Source organism: Anas acuta, chromosome 2 (genome assembly GCF_963932015.1).
Source record: "Anas acuta chromosome 2, bAnaAcu1.1, whole genome shotgun sequence".
In the NCBI taxonomy this organism is placed as follows: domain Eukaryota; kingdom Metazoa; phylum Chordata; class Aves; order Anseriformes; family Anatidae; genus Anas; species Anas acuta.
This window is the reverse complement of record NC_088980.1, coordinates 80741078-80762031: the sequence shown is the minus strand read 5'-3', so window position 1 is coordinate 80762031 and position 20954 is coordinate 80741078. Positions and strand designations below refer to the sequence as shown.

Genomic DNA, 20954 nt, shown 5'->3' with positions numbered 1-20954 from the left:
GTCATGGTGGGCTGTGTGTGGAGGGAGGGGGAGCAGCCCCGTGCCTGTGGGGCAGGCAGCCGGGCCCATCGGATTTTGGCCAGGAGCCCCAGCTGTGTCCTGCATTGCAGGGGAGAGCCGTGGTGGTGCCCGCAAAGTGTTGCCACACCAAGCCCATGGCCACGGTGCAGAGGGCTCGACATTATTTACGTGCTTCCATTTGGGAAGCCACTATTAGATGTGTGGGATAAAACACACCTGCAGCTGGGACCCTGTAGGACTGTCCCCTGCCACCCCTCAGGTGGGCTGGGGCTTCCTCACCTACCAGGCTTGCTGTGGGGTGTGGGGCGATAGCAAGGTTTTTCAGGTCATCTGTACAAAAAGAGACCAAATTTTCCTCAGAAGTGGATGGGGAAAACCTGTGAAAGTCCTTTTCTTGGGGAAGTTTCTTTTTCCCCAGCAGCCCGACCCCCCGGGCAGTGGCTTTCCGGCACCGCCGTGGAACTGGACAGAAACAGGACACAGCTGCCGCGGGAGATGGTGTGCGGGCGGGCATTGCAGCCACAGCTCAGTCATGCAAATCAGCCCTGGTTTCCCAACAAAAATGCCAGAACACATCTTACCAAACCATCTGTCTACCTAAGGCACCTCTGAACAGGGGCTCTTCTTCCTTTTGGAAAGGGACAGGAGATGTCTTTTTTCCCATTCTGCTGGGATTGTTTGGAGTTCGGTTGCGAAAGCCAAGTGCAGATGAAATCTTAATGGAAAGCAGAGGGAAAATAATGAGAGAGAAAACAGAAGGGAGAATCAGTTGCTCAGTTTTGCCAAACCAGACCTAAAGTGGGACATTAGTGGGAAAATAAATTATCTTTCATAAAACCTCAAAGAACTTGAGCACCATAAAAAGCATTATGGCAAAGAAATGTCATTTCCCTCACTGTTTTTCCAGAAGTGAGAGCTGCCCAAGTTATATTAGTAGGCTGTAATATCTCAGTACATGAATAAACAGCTCATTTCTGACTCTTTCCTCTAGCTTCTTTAAATCATCACACGGCATCTGCCTGGGGAACAATGAGAGCCTTTGGTGCCACTCTTTTCTCTAATTACCTCCAAAGTTGTTGCTGGTGACTGAGTGGTTTTCTGTTAATACCTGATGCAGAAAGAGCTTGCTTGTCCATCCTCCATGAAAAGTAAAGTTGGCATCACATTAAAAAAAAAAAAAGAGTATAACCCGCTGCCACCCATTTCAAGATGATGTTTTTCCTTCATGACAGCTTGTTTGTATTTTCTCATTAAAAGCCTGTCATCAGATGTGCCAAATAAAACCACTACTTTGAAAGGTTTGGTTGATACTGAAGACCCCACCCAGCACTCCACATACCTGGGTGAAGCCTTGCCAGATGCTCTCTCTGAGCGGGTACCTATGCCTAAAAAGCCCATTGACTTTAAGAGGTGCATAAAGGGAGATGTTTTTCTGGAATATTTTGTAATAAACAACCCCGAATTTAGATTTAGATAAATGACAAACTTCAGAGTCGGGCTGAAGTTTTGTTGTGGAGCTGACTGCATCTTCTTCTCTGCTGTAAATACAAATACTGTAAAAAGGTGAATCAATATCAAGAGAGGGTCTGAACTTCAGAAGAGACAACACCCCAATGTCAGCTAACGTAAGAAAAAGCTGCAAGACCTTTGTGCCTTTGGAAATATCACCTAGACTCCCCATCTAGGGTTTTAAACCATCTGCTCGGCAGTGTTTTTGTGCTGATCTTGGTCCTAGGGAACCTGTCAGAACAGCACAACCAGACTAAACTCTGTGACGGCAGGAGCCTGAGGGATGGTGTATGTGGGTTCATCCACAGGCATCCGCATACACAAATCCTGCTGTTGCCAAGAGTGGCACCCAGGACCCTTGTGATCTGCAGGAGCCCTGGATAATATTGTCAGTGAAGGGCTTCCTGTGTGCAGCACTTTGTTGAATCTATTGTGGGTGGTTTTCCCAGCTGATGTGCAGTGACCATGTGGTAACCATCACCTACCCCTTCAGTGACTCCAGAACAAAGCTGACAGTGACTGACTACAGATTTGACCCACTGGAGAACAGAAACACTGCCCCACACATCCCTTTAGAACAAAAGGAGGAAAACTAGTGCTGTCATATATATAACCATATATGTAGCTTATAGTATGTATATACCGTAGTATATAGTATATATTTGCTGTCATACATAATGCTGCTAATATAAATATATTACTCCATGGAACTCCAGATGCCATTAAAGAGATTAATCTATGCTGTTAAAACTGAGGAAAGAAATGACAAGTTGTAATATAATGACCTGGTAAATAGTAAGTATTATACCTCATAGAGGTCACAAAAGTAATTGCTCATTCATGCCTTTTTCTAATCCATTTATGCAGATTTGACAGTGATCTGTAAACATTACATCTCTCCACAAAGTTGGGTAAACAGATATGAAAGCCAAGAGAGATTATTATGATCATCTTGTCTAACCTGAATATTGAAAGCTGTAGAATTTCCTCCAGCCATTCCCACATCAAGCTCTTTGTGAAGTTGCTTCTTAGAGAGACATTTTCATCTTATTTTAGGGAGTTGGAGAAACTGTGAATGCATCACTGCACTTCTGAGGATTTCTCAGCAGTTACCCTAACATGTACCATGCTACCCTACCGTGTGAAAAATAACTGATAGAAATACAAATTTTATTTGAAAAGGTAAATCCATCTAGCTGCAGCATCTGTCCATTGCAAGCCTGCTTCTTGTTAACAGAAGTATCTTCCTTTTGAAGATGTTTATAAAATACAGCTTTACTCCTTCACCTGCTCTTGGATTAAACTTTGATTCTGCACTGTATAATTGCCTTTTCAGGATTGTTCTCCTTTCTGAATCCTTTCAAGCTTACAGCTATCGCCCTTCTTTTTTGACACATGGACATCAAAATTAGGCCTCTCCCTATTTCTGTTTGAGCTTGTGAGGTGAATATTATAAACAGGGAAATCTAAGGAAGAAAAAAAAGCTAAGAAGCACACGGCTGAAAATCACTTTAAGAATCACCTTTCTGCTCCCTTTCCGTGCCCCAACACAGGATCGGCTATTCCTTTGCTATAACATAACCACTTTTTCAATCTTGTTCTTAAAGACTTCCCAGCATGGTGCTTTTACCATCTCCTCAGGCAATATTTCCCAGTGTTTTAATACCCTTATCATTAAAGGTGATTTTCTTAATGTGTACTCTAAGTATTCCCTGCTGAAATTTCAGTCTGTTTGTGAAAGATCTGTCCTTACTGGGGCCAGAGAAATGATTGTTTGCTCCCTCCCTTTAACAGCCTTTTGCAAATTTTAAGGCTCTGTCTCCATTATGTTCTTTTATTCATTAAACAAAACAGCCCCATTAGCAGCCTGATGTTCTGCCCTTTCAGGACTGGTCATCAAGCCTGATCTCTGCTCTACATTTCTCCAGTCACTTAACATCATTCTGGAAGAGCAATGCCCCAAATCTGGCTTGTTCCAGGTGAAAAACATTTTAAAAAGGATAAACTCCAATTGCAGTCACACTATGGCTTAGCAGAACAAGATGATTGCTTTGCCTGTTTTGCGCACTATCTTCCCGTTCCTACACCCTCATATGGCAATTTGCCTTTTTACAACAGCATAACAATGTTGACTCGTGTTTAGCCTGTGATTCACTCTACATTTTTCCTGTGCAACTGTAATCCTGTTTACTTTTCCCCTTCCTGTATCCGGGGAACTGATGCTTCTATGTCTAATACACTTGCACCTATTGAATACTCTCTTTGTAAAATTTCTTTAAAAAATTCTCCATTTTGTCAAAACCACTCTGAATTCTAATTCTGTTCCATAACGTATTTCTAGCTGCTCCCTTCTTCCTGTTCTCCCCAAATAAAGCAAGCTTAGTCTATATTCCATTCTTCAGATAATGAACAAACAATGATAATTAATATCAGATTCAGGACAGACCCTTGAGGAACCTCTTCCAATCCATCCTTCCATTTTGATATTAGGCCATTTTGCTAACGCTTCCCCAGCCATTCCTCTAACCTCATGGGATTTTCAATCTGGACCATATTGTCTTTGCTTATTCTTGAGGAACGTTGCCAAGTTTTTTTTCTAAAATGAAGATATGTGAAGTTTCACTGCTTCTTTCTGTATAACACCTATTACCTTACTGTAAAACAAAATCAGGTTGGTTTAAAAGGATTTGTTCTTGAAAAATCCATGTTAGTTTTTAGTCATATTATTTTCTTCTAATGCTTACAGGTGGTTAGTTTGATCATTTCCACAAACCAAAGCTACCTGACCCATAAATTCACCAACTCCTTTTTTTTTTTTCTATGTTTAATTAACTTTAAGCCTGATTGAAATCAAGAGGGCTACTTTCATATGAGAGGTGCCTTCTGGGGCAGAGATCAGAGATCTGAACCAGGAGCAAACCCAACCTTTCCCTGTCTGCTCTAACAAATCTTTTTTTTTTTTTTTTTTTTCATTTTGATAAGTAGGTACAGAAAGAAGTTCTTTGACCTTTGCAGCCTTTTGACCATTATCTAGGAGTTTCAGCCAGAAACCCTCATTATGATATATTCATCGTTGCTGAAAGGCAAGAGAGAAAGAAACAACGGACTGATCAGTGTTTGCCCCCAGATGATTTCTGGTATGCTTCAAGAGAAACAACATACAAATTAATGCACACAATATTTTGAGTTTCCTTCCAGAACACGTACAGTCAGTTTTTCCACATCAAACAAAAAATACAGTCTTTTGCACTTTCAACGATTTCCAACAGTACACAAAATTCTGTCACTGGTTTACTTTCTTGGCTAACACCACCCTAATTCTTCCCTTTCAAGGCTTATCCAAGGAATCTGTGCACTACTGACCCAGAGGCATTGTTTCTCTAAACAGCACCAACGAAACAAATTATTACTCTACTTTGTGCAGCTAAAAATACTGAATGCTGTATACTACAGCTCTGTCAAGGGTGTCACAACTAAGTTGCATCAGTTTGAATCTTTCTTGGGACCAACCTTTATCTTCTGTGTGTATTTTTAAATGACAGATACAAAAAAAAAAAAAAAAAAAAAAAAAAAAGTTGAAACCTAAAGCAACATAAAATTAAGCCACATTTTTTATTTTTTATTTTTTAATTTTTTTTAGCCTTGATAAAAAGATAATTCAAAGACCATTTTGCATTTTCTTTCCCTGGAAGTCCAGGAGAAATTCCAAAATTCCATCCCACTTTTCCACAAGAGCAAACTGTGGTGCAACTGCTGTCATTTCCTGGCTTTTGGGAACAAGCAGGGAAAAGCCGTTCATCAGATATTTTACTCTGACTTCCGAGATCGCGTCGAGTGAGGGCAGAGATCAGCTCTCACGTCCTGCTGCCCGCCCACCCACCCCAGCTCTCCTCCAGGGGCGGCAAGCATCCCTCTGCTTTGGTAGCAGTCAGCACCTCCTGGTGTGCCCTAGTGAAAGCCAGATAGCATAGTAAAGACCTCTTATTTAATAACCAAGCTCATTTTGGTGAAATCCAGTGGGAAACACGTGCTTCCCATACTTGCCCCATTCCAAGGCTCTGGTAGCACATGTCTGTGGAGAGAGGATGTGACAAGCAGCCTGAGGTCACCTAGGGTTTTTCTACTGCCATTGTTTGCTCACCATCATGCCTATCATTTTGTAATTTCATGGGCATGTGCAATGTCTTGCAGGCACATGGACATATTTTGTGAGCACTTTGGGGCCAGATCCCTTTTGTTCCATATGTAGTACAATGGGGACTGTTATTTGACAACCGATACATAATAGTAAATAAACAAAGGCTGATTACACAATAGATGTATCTCATACACTCTTGCAAAAACACATTTATTTTTAAAGGAAATGATATGGTTGCCCCCCTTTTTTTTTTTTTTTTGGTATGCATTTAATGACATAAATAAGCATTCCATCTATTTCTAAAACCCTTCTTGGCTGTATCTTTTTCCTGCCTAAGTTTCCTTCTCTCTTCTGTCTTATTCCTCCATGTCATTATCTTCTTCCTGACCTGTCATGGTGCTATGGTGAAAAAGGGAGGGAAAATGAAAAAAAAAAAAAATAAGGCTGGGCAAAAGGGAACAAGAATGACAAAGTGGTTAGCTACAGTATGCTATCTGGGCCAAGGAGAATTGTTCTTCCAAAAATTAACTTTTGATAATTATGTTCAGATTAATATCACAACTGTATGCCATTAACAGGAGGTTGCATTTTACATCAATTAGGTATAATTATGGAATTTCTTTTAGAGATAAAAGGTTGTTTTAACGTATCAGACAAGCAATTAGTATTAAAATGTAGATTTTGATCCATGCCATAAATGCACAAAGGTACCAGATCAGACAGCTTGATCTGAAACCCAGATACCTGACAATATTTGACTTTAATGAACTACAGTTCTAGTCTTCGGCATTTCTTATTGTCACTTATTTTTAGACACGGAAGACTATCAGGAGAAGTGCATTTACATGAGAGGGGTGTTTGGCCTGGACTTCAGGTCTACAGCAATTTCCACAGAAATTTTTGAAAAGAACACTGGTTAGCATTTAAAAACACAGGGCCCTAAATTTAGACTGTTAAATCTGTATTTAGCCCTGCAATGTGCTGAGCACTCTGGCTGTGATCCAAGAAAGCACTTACGCATTCCCATTAACTTTAAAACACGTTCAGGTCTATTATTCACTTTACCAAAAGAACTAAACTCAAATACTTAAACTAAGCATGCACTTCAGTGAGCGGTTGGACTGAGCCTTATTTAACCCCCGTTTTGCCCACTGTTAAGACCCTGACTCACGTTATTTGCACGACTTTCCCTGCTGTAGCAGCGGGACTCATCATAGCAATGAAGCTCCTTGAGCATCTCACAGATTTCAAGGCTGTTTTTCCAAAAGGGCCAGGTGCCTATCACACTTTCAGAACCTACCACGAAACACACATTTCAAAACATACGTTTTGGCCAATATCTGAATACAATTATAAAAAATATTCTGTCCTGTTCCTACTAGATATTATATTGTGTTTTGCACATCCAAATCTAACTTTTGTGCACTATTCACATGCTTCTGATGGCCTGATAAAGTCCCACTGCAGTGGTTAAGAGCCAGTTTTCAATATCTGTGAGGGATGGGACAATAAGCAGGATACTATAGCAAAGAACATTCAGGTCAGACATTAGGAAGACCTGCAACACTAGAAACAATGAAATACTGGGACAGGTTATTTGGGAAATGGAATGAACCTCCTTTACTGGAAGCCTTGAAGAAGCTGTTAAATAAGTGCCTACCAGAAATGATGCTATTTGTGGTGCTACAGTCAGTCCTTCTTTACACAGGCTGGATGCACTTAGGCAAGTTCAAAAGGTGCCTTACAGCCTCTGTGAGAACATTAATTGTAGCAGTACTTTTATCAAGATACACCGAGTCCATCTTGCTATTTACTGCCTAGCCTTTCACATTGGTCTCTTTGCATTTGCCCCCATAGGAACCATGTCATAATTCAGTTATCAGCAAACAGCAATATTAGACAAATTCACAAGAAAGAAGGGTGGCTTTTTTTTTTTTTTTTTTTTTTTTAGCAGTTTCTAGCAACAGAAGGAAAAAAAAAAAAAAAGACTGTATGTGAAAATTGGCTAGAAACATTTCCATTAGAGTAATTTCCAAAAGTTATCAGATGTAGTTAAAGACAACATCCGTCACAATCTACCAAAAATTCTGGTATTTTCTGAAAAGGGGTATTTGCAGGAAAAATATGAAAACAGTGCTCATTTGTGAATGTGATAGCCAGCAGCTAGTTACTGTTCAGGATTGTATCTTACAGCTAAAATGCCAGCTCTCTCCTCCAGTGCATAACCACTAAGCCCCAACAGCCCTGGTGTTGCCTTCACCAACAGTAAAGGAACAAGCGAAAGATCTTCTAAAGCATGTGATGCTCTGGAGATTATGCAACATAATTTTTCTCTGTGGGCAGCAGACCAAGTTTTAAAAGTGCCCATTGTGCCTGCTATACATTCCCTGCCTTCCTGTGAAGTGCCTCTGTTGTGCCAACACCAAAGCGATGGGGTGGCTGCATCCTTGACGAGGCACAGAAACGCTCAGTGAGGAGAGATGGGGCTGGGGGAGCACCCATCTTCCGTTTAAACCCTATTTTTGATTACTGCTCACACCTGCAAGGCAAAATTAACCAGCTGTAAATATAAAGGTTCGTTTAATCCCTTTTGTAACATCCAGCTGAAACAGAAGTCACCATGAATTGTGACAGGGCACACACAAAATACACTCAGATAGGTTGCTCCTCTACCACTAGTTTGGAGGCATTTTTTAAACTACCAAAATCAACCTTTTTTTCCCTGGGAAATGGACAGGGAGGAAGTTTGGAAATAGCACTGGAACCGGCTGGAGAGGTCCACTCCAGGTCAGAACTTCCCCAGCATGGATATCTAGAATTTCTAAAGAATGAAGTGGAAATGGGGAAATCATAGGGATGACTTTTTGGTTTCAGACTTTCTCTATTTAAAAACAACAACACCCTGCTTATTTTGGTGTTTTACTTGTTTACAAGTAAACGTTTGGTGCTTGACCAAAAAATCTCAAAATTTCAGTTGTAGATAAAACCACAAAGTGGCATCCTGATTATGCAGAAATAGGAACAGACATTTCCTTTTAAAAAAAAATAATATATTTTCCTTTTGGACGCTAGTTTTTTCTCCATTCTGTGATGTCTACAAATTCAAATAGTTTGCTAACCTTGAAGGCATGTGCCTGTAGGTAAGAACTGCGTCCATCTTCAATTCATTCTTCCTCTGAATAATTTCTAAGACACAAATCAGCATCCTAATGGCAAATTTCTCATTATAGATTTCTTTATCTAAGGTATCAAAGCATGATTCCCCAAAATTTCAATAGTTGCAGTTAGTGTACTGAGGAGAAGAGCAATACAAAACAAAAAACAAGCAGGATGCTATTTGTTAATGTTGACCTTCTTGCACTAACCTTAATTTCTTGAACAAAAAAAATGCAATAAAGCAAAATAATTAAGCAACAAGAGAAGAACGACAGAAGGCCGCAATTCTGGGGAGGGGCTGGGGAAAACATTTGAAGAATCTTAACATCTAAGGCAGGCACACATAGGCAAGCACGTGCACCTAGGAGCACAAAGGTAGGGATGACGCAGTGACCCTGGCTGCAGTGGGATCACATTCCTGCAGCGGCGCAGGGAGGCACAGCATAGCGCCAGGGCCGAGCCTACATGCTGGTGGAGCTGGAATTTGCCTGGAGAGGGCAGGGGGGGCTTCTTCTCTCCTCCCTCCACACGCATTGTGTAGCGATTGAACTCTGCCAGACTTGCAAAGAATACACGCTCTATTATCTTTTCATTTCCATGGCATCTGTGCGTTTAAACTTTCATGCCTCATTCTGCCTGCGTGTGATCGTCTTGTACATGTATTTAAGTTGCTGCTCTTGCCTCTGATCTTGAGGGACAAAAGCGACACCGAATTCTTTTTCCATTATATATTTTTACAAAAGAACTACTGTAAAAATTAATCAAAGGTATGCTGGTTTTTATCGTTATTTTTTTAATTTCGGGGGGTACTTCTCTTCATATTGCAGCGGTTTTGAAATTGAAACGTTGCACTGCTGAGAAAGTGCCATGAAAATATAACCCACTACATTCCATGAAAATAAATAAGCAAGGCCACCCAAATTTTCAATTAGTGCTAGTGCAGTGTGCAGGAAATGGCTCGGGAACTGTCAAAGGCAGCCTTAGGCTGGGTCGTGGATACGGAACAGTGACAGGAAGGTTTGAGGCAGGAATACAGGCTCAGTGTGAAGATGGCTCCTCTCCAAGGAAAACGGCATGCTAATAGGTTAATACTGATTTCCTGAAACATACAGCCTGGGTATTACACAGTGGAATTTACATTCTGACAAAGGCAATCGTGGAGCCTCGAGACTTTGCTTTTTTGGTGATGAAATAACACTAGAAAGTTCAAGCTGCATTATATATTTTATGTTTTAAGCTTATTAAACATTCAAAGTACAAACTGTGCACATATTTTTAAGCCACCTGAAATAGCAACAGCCTCACAAGTTTGGGAAGCTGGTATGAGAATCGTTACGTTTCAACAAGTGATGCCACCGAGAGATACTGACCAGGGTGGAGTTAGGCCACTTTCAGAGCTGATCTGCCCTGAATCCAGAAATATTGCCCAATCAAACAGACCTGCACGGAACTGGGGAATGAGACACTTTTTTTTTTTTTTTAAAACACAACCTTCACAGCCAAAGAGGTATTTTGAATATAACCCATGACTGAGTCAGACAAAGGTTGGACAAAGGACTTTGGAAACTGAAAAGCTAAAAGCATGAAACTGGACAACGCATCCCTTTCTGCAAGTCAGAGGAAGGGTTCCAGTTGACAGCAGAAGGAGCTGCACCAGACCTTAATCCTGAAAGCAAGTGCCCAAAACATGAAGAACAAAATGAAAAAGGGAAGAAACTGAATGGGAGAGAAAGCCCCATCCAGATAAAACATCCAGCCAACCTTTCTCTGTCAGCTGCTGCCTTTTTCCCTCTACCCAAGTGGCTGAGTGCTGGCCAGCTGTGGGTGGCACCGCAGTGTCACAGGAGGCCCTCATCACTGGGAATTCTGCCCAGGTAGAGCCTGGAAAAGCCGAGCCACAAAAAAAAAGCCCCTCATTGCTTCTCCCTCGTAATGCAGATAATCTCATTGCGGTCCCAGCCTCTCCCATAGGAAAACTTCTGTGGGACTGAATGCACAGAAAACGAGCTGGGACCCAAAACATGCCTGCTGATAAGGATGCACTTTTCAACTCTTCTAGGGGATGCTATTTTAAATAGGGTTTGTAAAAATTTCAATCAGCGCAGAATACTTGAAGTTCCAAGTACCTTGCCTACCCTGGAACCTCTCTAGCTTAAAATCAAGAGTTGTGCTGCTTGCCTGTGAAAGAGCAATTAACATAGCAAGGAAGGAAGTGGGGAGAACTTGGGGGGCGAGGGGGAGGAAGGTTAATTTGTTTTCACACATCGTGGTACATTTTTTTGGTCATACGTGATAATTATTTAATCAAATGGAATTTGCCTGGTGGTATTTCACATGACACCACTGCCAATCACTCCAAAGCAAACAAACCCTTCAGATGGTAAAGGGAGAGATTCCTCATCTGTCTTCTGGCAAACTGCTTGCTGTGAACTCTGAATGGCACATCTAATATTGCTGGAGTGATTCATGGGCAGCTACATGGAATAGGCTTCAATTCAGGGAAGCATTTGCCTGTTTAGAGAACTCTGAACAGCTTTTACAGAACTTGTCAGGCTCAGTCATTGTCCTGAATCAAGATGCTCTGCTGAACTGAGGCCACAGCTTTTATGAAAAGGTACTGCTTCCCTATAGGAATAGAAAGCCTCATTTCCTTTCCACGTGAACACTTGATCCATGATAAATGTTTATAAAGTTCCCCTTCACCAAGTTTCTTAACTGCTGAAGAATAAATATTTGAAGAATCACAAATACTATAATCAAAACCACGTAAGATGCTACAAGAGTGTTCCCTATTGTATGAAAAAACAAAGGAGCTGAAGCTTGCAGAAAACTTCATTTTCCTGGTTTGAAAGCTGATCTACTGTAGGATACAGTATGTATTATCTTTGTGCAATATTTTTAAAACAATGCCTTAAATGCCATTGGCTTAATTCTTACCATATTACTATAACAAAACTATGGAAGCCCTGCAGAAGACCAATGAAGAAGAGGGTTGGGAGTCCCACCTGCAGGGTACTGAGTGCTTTAAGCTTCTATTCAGTGGAGTCTTGGGGATTAGACCCATGTTTAAGGTTAAGGACATACCCAAGTGCCTTGATGGATGGCAGCCAGAATGTTCAGCACCTTCCAGGACTGAGCCCTTTGCTGGCGCTTGGGATAGAGACTGTCATTATTGAACAAATTCCTTAGCTGGAGTAAAAGTTATGGTTAAAACAAAAAGGCACATTTCCCAATTAAAGTCTGTAACACTTGCATACTTACCCCAGGAAGCACTGGGTCACGTGATGGAAACTACTCACAGATTTTAGAAATGTAACTGCACACACAGAGTTGAACAAGACTTTTAGTTTAGTTATTAAGGTTAAAATCCTTGTTCCATGGAACAAAATGGGAGCACCACAATTTTTGTCAAGGGGCTTAGATTTTGCTCATCTTTTATTGTGTGACACAGCCTGATGTGGAGTCTCCTCCTGCCTCCAAATTTGACTGTAATATTAAATTAAATGGCAATTTCCTATGGCTAGTGGCCAAATTATCCAATAATGTCTTTTTAATACAAACAAAATTTTAAAAATGTAGAAGTAATGTTATTTTAATGCAAGTGATGTTTCCTGAATTATAATCAAATGGGACACAAGGATAAAATTAGACATAAAATTACAGTGATTCAAGGCTGTTCGGAACACAAACCTACACCTCTGCACAGGTAGAATTATTTCTCAAGTCTTAGTCTCCTCCCCTTCTTTCCCTCCCTACAATTTTTGCATATATCGAATACAATGGAAACAGCTTTTCTGTCTTGGAAGGTAATAAGGTCTATAAGGAAGTTTAACCATGGTAACTCTGGACTTCTGCAGATAAAGGATAGTTCCCTGTTTTCCTCTCCAGGTTGGCATGCAACCAGTCTGGAAAAAAAGCCCTAGAGTTTCATCATAGTGAAGGGTGAGGGTGCTGTCCCTCTGGGCTGTGCAGAGACATTTCTGGGCTCTCATCACCACCAGGCTGCCCATGCACTCCAGCAGTGGCAGATATGCAACAAGCATCTGAGCGAGCATCACGGCTGTGGTGTTTGGGCTTCGGCCCCATGCATATGCCGGAATTGCAATTGCAGCCAGCATCAGACCGCCCACAGGCCAGCACTGACTTCTGCAGAAGCAGAACATGATTAGAGCAATTTTCACCTTGCATGTTCTGTATGTTTGTAATTAGCGGTGAATTAATGCAGAACATTCCTATGGGAGTTCTCCTTTCACCAGCAACAGGCATGCCCACGTATTTGAGCCAGGGGAGAAAGAGAAATGTATTGAAAAACGTTCTCCTTTTTGTGTCCCTGTCAGCCTCCAGGTATAAATAATATTTATAAGTGAAATCTTAATCTCCATTTACGTTATCATTAATTTGCACAGCAACTGCCAAGAAAAAAAAAAAAAGTGGTGATATCTTTTTCTAAGGAAATAGCCACAGAGTCCATTCAAATCTGGCACAGTATTACAAGGAAGTGAAGAACTAATACACACATTTTGCTGGTGAAACTGTTAATGAAACAATCTCAGCAGAATTACCTTCCTCATTGCTGTGTGATAGATCAGCATGCATTTCTCCTCTCTCAAGATATAGCAATAAAATGTCACGATAAAAGCAGGTGACAGCCGGAGAAGAAATCAGGTGTGCAACCTTCTGTAAACATTTAACAGCTTCTTATGCACAACACTACTGCTTTTTTGAGTTATGTTATATAAATGTCTGTGCACGCTGACAAGCTTTTCCTCTACTGATTTTCTGGTTTTCAAACACCACCAGAGGGAGCCCACAACCTCTCATAAGTACATGGATGGTGGGGTTGACATTGAAAAAATGAAATAAGAATTAAGCTGCCTTTATGTTTCAAAGAAATATAGGAATATCTGATTCAATGAGATCTACATAGATGCAAAGTTCTGGACAGTGACATGTGATGTACATAAACCAGCTAAAACAATGGAGAGAGAAGGGATTCAGTGCTTTGTTGCTGTTTTCGTGTAATGGGCACTACTTTTAAAAATTCTATCCATGCTGAGTTTGCGTTAAGAAATAATATTCAAGCAAACTGAGGAAAACAAGGCTGTGTGCAATTACTTAGGGTATTTTATATTCCACAAGTAGAACTATTGTGGAAGACCCTTTTAAATTTTGGTCATTAATCAAATTCATGAGAGTTCTAGTATGCTGGAAGATACATTTTGGAGATGTGGATGAAATGTTGTAAGCAGCCAAATACCATTTGTTATTTAGTAACATACTTTTAAATGCCACTGTTGCCTCTGTGTAACACAATCACCTGCATGAAAACATAACTTCTGTTATTTACAGCATGGCATCAGGGGCTGCTTCATACAGCCACCAGGGTCTACTCCCTTGTAAGTGCTGATGCTGGACAATGTTAATCACTGAAAAAAGGCTGATTATTTGGATGGAAGCATGAGGAGCACAATGCCATGAAGAACTGAGGTCTACAAGTGTCTACACCTTACATATTAGTGATCGTAGTGGCTGTCATGAAGACGACCTTCCAAATCTGGGCTGACTTACTGTATGACTTGCTACCAATTTGGCCATCAGTTGGTCACTGGGGTAATTAAATTTTACCTTGACTAGAATACAAAGAAAGTATTTAACTGTGCAGATGGTCCAAATAGACTTAGCAGACTGAATGATTAGGCACTTTTACCAGAAAAGGCTAAAAATATCAAGTATAAATCATGATCCCTTACCATGAGTTACTGGTTGTAAAGATTCTTCCAGAAGTTCAACAGGGCTCTGACCAAAACAAAAGTAGACACTAGGAAATGCTCAAGAAGTTTGGCGTAATGATACAGTGGATAATATATGTAATTTGTTTGCACTTGCCTAGGTCAATATCTTCAGGAACCAAGTCTTGGTTTTATAGGAGAAAACAAAAAGCTTAAAGTACACAAAAGCCTAAGATGAAGATGGTCAAAAGGTAATGTATGATAGCAGGACCTGATGCATAAAACCACTGTTTCTTTAATCAGCCAAATAAAATTAATTGAGATTAGATAAGCTCCAAGTTGCTGTAGCCAAGAACTGAATTTTAGCTCTTGCTAACTGTTGGGGAAGGCTCTATAACACATGGCTCTTTTTCTGGGCGCAGAAGAAAAAACACATTGCATACATCCTTCCCTTGATGAATAGTCACAGGCTTTAATTACAAGATTTTTCAAATCAAGCTTCAACTTATAACTGGCTAAGGCTCTCTGTAAGAAAACGTGTGTCTTTGTGATGCTTTGGTTCTGGTGGTCACACAAACTGATTACCTACGGCTTTTGCAGATTGTAAAGCATTATTTTCAGCTTTTGCACTGAGCTCTTGCCATTTGTTTTAATTCCACTCCTGTGACCTCAGCGATGGAGGAAATCATTCTTTCCCAGTTCTGGCTCTGTAGTTCTCTGGGGAAGAAGATGCTTTAAACAATGCCTGAAATGCTGAACTAATATGCAATTCTCTTTATACACACATTACAAGGAGACTAGTCTATGCCACAGAGCACAAGCCAGGAAAACAGATTGGTAGTAGTTGTGCAGCACACATCTCAATGACAGTGGGGACTGAGTCCTGTAACACTGTGAGTCCTGATCTCAGCACAAAAGGGTCTAATTCAACATTCAGAAAAAGCACTTTCATCTGATCTACCTTACTTGGCCCATAGGACAACTCATGAAAAGTAAATAAATAGAAGGAACTAAAGGTAACATTATGTTATTTCTGTCCTCACTTCCTTTCTAGGAGACACAGCAAACTTGTAGCCAGTTTATTATTTAGATCAAGTAGAGATCAGCTAATTAAAAAAAAAAAGAAAAAAAAAAAAGATATTATAAGAACATCATAATTAAGGGGGGAAATTATTTGAAAGCCAGGAAATTCCTCGTTTAGTTTTCACAAAGTCCTGACCATTAGGGCTTTCTCATTAGGAGAGAAATCTCATTCTCACAGAGGCTGCACAGATTACAACCACCTAGGTGCAGAAGATGATGCAGGGAAAGAGTTCAAGCCTCGGTCAGATAAAAAAGGAATCCTGCAGGTGGAGAAGGGTCTACCCTCCCAGAGGAACTCTGCAAAGGGCTGGTGCAAAAGTCCCAGAGGCGACTCTCATGTCACATCTCTCATGAACCCTCATAAAATCCAACCCATGTCTGCTTTTAGTGCTTTAAAGCGAAGAAAGGCGCCTCTTCACAAAACGTAAAGCGAGGACAAAAACCTCTTGTTCTTCACCCAAATTGCAGTCACTATTGCGGCCTGGCTAGGAGGGCAGCCAGAGTCCCTCCAGGCGTGCCAGCACCCAGCCACAGTGCTGCTCCAAGGAGATGGCTGCAGGGGACGTGTGACAACCCCTGCGGCCAGGGGGCAAGCACAGGGCCACGGCCACAGCCAAAGTCCGTCTCCTCCAGCCCCAGGCTCCTTCCTCGCCCCGCTTCCCACGGCGCTGCACAGTCGGGGATCGCGCCTGCAGCCTCCCTCGGCTGCCCATCTCTCTTTGAGCCCGTGAGTCACTTCCTCTGCTCAGATCCCACCTTTCAAAACTTCCTTTTTCCTCCTTGGGGGTACGTCTAGAAACCCTCTTCTGAAGGCAGGCGTTCGGCTTGCTTTATCTGCGGGCCGAGGTGCGGCTGGGAAGCGGCACATTCTGGTGCCTGGTGACACCCAGCCAAGAGCACGAGCCAGCTCATCCCACTACGCCGTGCTTGCAGCTCTACCCCGGCCTCCACTTCCCCACACTGTCTGTGGCTATGGGGTGGTGATAGGGGCTTCTCGCCCCCTCCCCTGCCCACAGGTGTGGGGCGGGCAAGGGGAAGATGAAAGGACAGAGAGGCCCATCTCACCCTACTGCTGCTCATCTGCCCTTTTTGCAATGCTCCCTGCCTCTCATGAGAGCAGGATTTCACCCTTTTGTGCCCCTCGAAACACCAGGAAAGATACAGGGGGAGGAGATGGGGTTGTGATGGGGGGGAGGACCTGTCAAGGTCTGAGTGGTGGTGCAGGCACAACTTGTTCTCCGGGAGGTCTCTGTGTTTTATCAGCAAGATAATCACACCAGTTGAAGACTTATTCTGCAGGCACGGAGGCCAGATTTGCCTGTGCTCAGCAATTTAACTTGAAGCTATTAGTTAACTCTCCTATCTGACACTATATTTTAGAGATTAGGTTGTTGGATCAGCGTGCTTTGACATCTCTAGCCTTCAAGCTGCTTGGGAGGCTGTGCTTTCTGCTATCAGACCTCTGAGACCTTACGACCTAACATTCTGCCTACCTGTAAGGCTGTTATCACTTCCTTACAGGGCAGCACTGTTAGATCAGGAAGCATAATGTTACGGGGGCCAAATTCTCAGCTGCTGCAAAACAGCGTCTGGAAAGTGTATAACCTATACAGATTGATGCTAGCCAAGAATTTAGCCTGTTGAAGTTATTGCAAGAATGTGCTTATGGAAGAGATCGGTTGTTTGATTACTTTACAGCAGGGAGCTGTCATCTTTCACGTTAATTTTAGGCCACGCTAATTAAGCCATTGGGCAGACAAGTGCAGTATTTAAATTAAGCGTGTGAATCAATGTGGTGTTGAAAGGTACTGCTTCATTGGTATCTTCCATTCTCAAACATTACGGTATTTTTTTTATGGGCAAATATACCCACACAAGAGAAAGGGAACGTGGAGAGGATAAACCCCACGTGCAGGTTCCCACGTGTCACCATCCTGCGGCTACAGAACTGCATTCCTTTGGGTCAGCGGGTTGTGCTCCTTTCCAGCCTGACATCCCTTTGGATGCACTGACTGGTAGATACGCTGACATAAGAGTCCACTGACATCATCTTCGCTTTCTTAGTTATCCAAGGACACTGACAGAAAACCACTGGTTAAAGAACACCATCTCTATCTTCTCCAAAGCTAACAGGATGGAGGGAATGAAAAAAAGAACTAGTTTCACCCTGCGCTCCACAGCGTGCATGAGAAGTGGTCTGTGCCCCACGGTTTCTCCTTCTTAAAGCCCACTCAAACCGAAGAGGCACTTATGCAGTTCCAGTTTATTTTCCAACCATAAAAATACAGACAACAGCACTCAACTGTACAGCCCTGAGCAGTCACTGCGGGTATGTGCTCTTCCACCGCTGCTAAAGGGAACACCCTGGAAATCAGCAGTCTTCCCTGTTCTGAATTATCCCCAGAGGAAAAAGAGAGCAGCAGCCAAACTAGACATAGAGGATGAATTAGTAACACAACATTCCCACCAAAGCCTTGTATGCCAAGCCATCTACGATCTGTGTTTTTTCCACAACACAGAGCCCTTCTATCCATGGACCACATTCCCCATGTAGGACGAGCTGCTCATTTTTTTTCCCATCTTATCCTCATAAGAATAAGAGAAAATCCCCCAAATTGCTGAATTTTGGGAGATTACCTGGCGATAAAAGCATGATCTCACCTCACTGAAAACTTTGCATGATACATTTGGGTCACTATATGTAGTTTTTTATAAAGCAGCAAATTAATCTGTCAGACAAAAACTGCATGACCTCTTCTAGGCAGGAATCAAAAAGTTGCAATCACCAATGCTTGCTATCCACTGACATTAGGTAGGTGACAGTAAATAGACACAGGAGCAAAATTTTCTGGGGGAAGAAGCTCCAGTTTTTCATAGAATAATTAATAAGCAACCATAAAGTAAATTAGGAACATAACTCTACCACTACCACTTTTAAAACATATTTATGTTCACAAGGTTTTTATACAAAAGACAAATACAAGCCACATCTTACCGCTAAATCTCAAGTAGCATTTATTTTTCAGAGGGATTATTTTCCAACAATGTGTCACTCTAGATTTCTTATCAAGAAGTAACAAAGAAAGGGATTTCTCATTTCAAATCAAGAGAGCAGCTTTGGTAATGCCTGTACTCATTCAGCTTTTCATTCCAAACATCATCCATCATGCTGTACGTCCCTTGCACTGGACTGCAGAAAACATACCACAAATTCTACTTCAAATAGCAATGCATCTTGAACAAAGCTGACTAAACTCAAAATTAAGTTTTCAACAACTGTGTTAAAAAGAAAATCAATGAAAGAAAAACAGCGAGCTCTACTGAACAAACATCCTGCAGTTAAAAAAAAAATATGTTTTGATTGATGAAGGAAAAAGCCGTGACATTTTAGGTGGCCTAAAAGAAATTTCAAGGATCTTATTAAAAAGAAAGCTGGCATTGTATTAAAACATAATTATGTCGAGGGATAACTAGAATATACTGGAAAAGCAAGACATAGACTGGCTTCACTCTTTTCTCAAAGCACTTGATTAAATCTCGCTTTCTTTATCTCATGTCCCCAAGTAGGGGTGTTTACCTTCAGAATCATCAACCTTCTGGGTTGTGAAGCAGCTCTAATCCACTTCCTTGATCCTCCTGCAATCAGTTAATGCCTTGCTAATCCCGTCCTGGCCATGCACAGTGTGGAAAACTAAATGCGTTACATTATCGACAAAGAAAGTATTTGTGAGACTAGGTCTGAATCCAAGACACTTTTACCTTTGTAGGAAGGTCAAGATGAAACACTCAATAAGATTTACTGAGCTGCAATATCTCCAAAACCAGCAAGGTAAGCTCTAAGGAGCAGCAAAATCTTTCATCAGATCAACTGATATAGCTGGAAAAAGAAGGCAACCTTTCAGGCACAGAGACCCAGTGCAGCTATGGGCAACATCCAAAGTTTAATTTAAAGTTTAATGCCCTGCAGTGGAAACAAGCCTTTTGGTGATGAAAATTTACATAGCTAACACTTTCACTCTCTCTCTCTCTTTTTTTTTTTTTTTTAATTCTCATAATGGAAAACATTTTCATGGTGTAATTAGAAGAAGTTCCCAGCTTTTATTTTAATGACGCTAAAATCCCAAATACTCCCATAGGATCTCATATGTTAGGACTATTAATACAAATGCATTTGCTAAAATTAGCCATAATTTTAGTATTGGAAACCTCAGTCCAGTTTCACAAATTCTCAGTCTAAACACGCTGATTCCAGATAATGGACTGTTCTTTTCCAATAGCTTGATTTCTATTCTTACAAGCAAAATGCATTACATATTTTTGTGAAAAAGTGTAGGTCAGTGAAATTACTACACAAAATGCAACTTCCGTTTGAGTGAACTTGCCAAGTGAGTGTCTTCAGTTACATATTTTGGATGCTACTCCTTGCAAAGCAATACCACTTTGGTAAAAGGAAGCAAAAACTCTTCTTTCTTGCACACGTGTAGGCTTGTTTATCTACTCCCAGCCAGTTACACAGGCAACAAGATGGCACAGGTGTCCCCCATGGGCAAATCCTTTTTACCTACACCATCCTTGTGGAGACAAAACTGCTCTGAGAATAAGGTTCCAAATTCCCAATTCTCCTGTGCATTGTCAGTGGGATTCTTGAATGGAAGTTCAAGAATTTGACAATACTCATTTCCAGTTGGCTACAGCTGTGCAAATTCACAGCCAGCTCATCTTCCATGTACAGTAGCTGTCATTAATATACTAGCTTCTATTTTATTTCCCTTTCAGATATAGGAATAGCAGAACAATGTAAAATCATGGAAATAAAACCTCCCAACAAACGAAAAGGCCATCATAAAGAAAACCAAAGAGTGTGCTGCATTTGTATTCTCTTGTCTACAGACAGCCTTGCCAGCACAAAGGAAACGAGGTGTACTCACGCTGAAAAGAAACAGGCCCCTTCTCCATGGTTGGGGCCCCTCTGCCGTGGAGGCAGCTGGTAGTCATGGCTTGGGCTCTGAAGGAAAACCACTGGGATCTTCTTGCTTTTCCTCCCTTCTGGGCAAGCGCAGCTTCCTCCTCTCTGGGTAGTCTTTCCAGTGATGGAGGTCTTGTCCTTCTGCTCCTGGTGTGACCCAGGAGTGAACTGAGCTCATTAAATGTGCTTACCTTTCCTTTGAAAAAAGAAAAAGGGTGGTAATTGGAAGATTCAGTTTATGATTTTACATTTCTATTAAAATTAAAAAGATGGTGTACTTTCCACTTTCTGGAGAAATCAATAGTATTTCACCCATGTGATGCATCTCTCTTCAGAGACCAGAGCAATTGTC

General features: G+C 41.4%; 1 protein-coding gene across 1 annotated transcript in view; it reads right to left on the bottom strand.

Moving 5' to 3' along the window:
- Window positions 1–20585, bottom strand: part of EXOC2 (exocyst complex component 2) — a 149562-nt gene extending 128977 nt beyond the window's left edge. The window contains exon 1 of the mRNA XM_068670943.1: window positions 20565–20585. The gene's annotated coding sequence lies outside the window, so the exon portion shown is untranslated. The remainder of the gene's footprint in view (window positions 1–20564) is intronic.
- Between the last annotated feature and the right edge of the window lie 369 nt (window positions 20586–20954).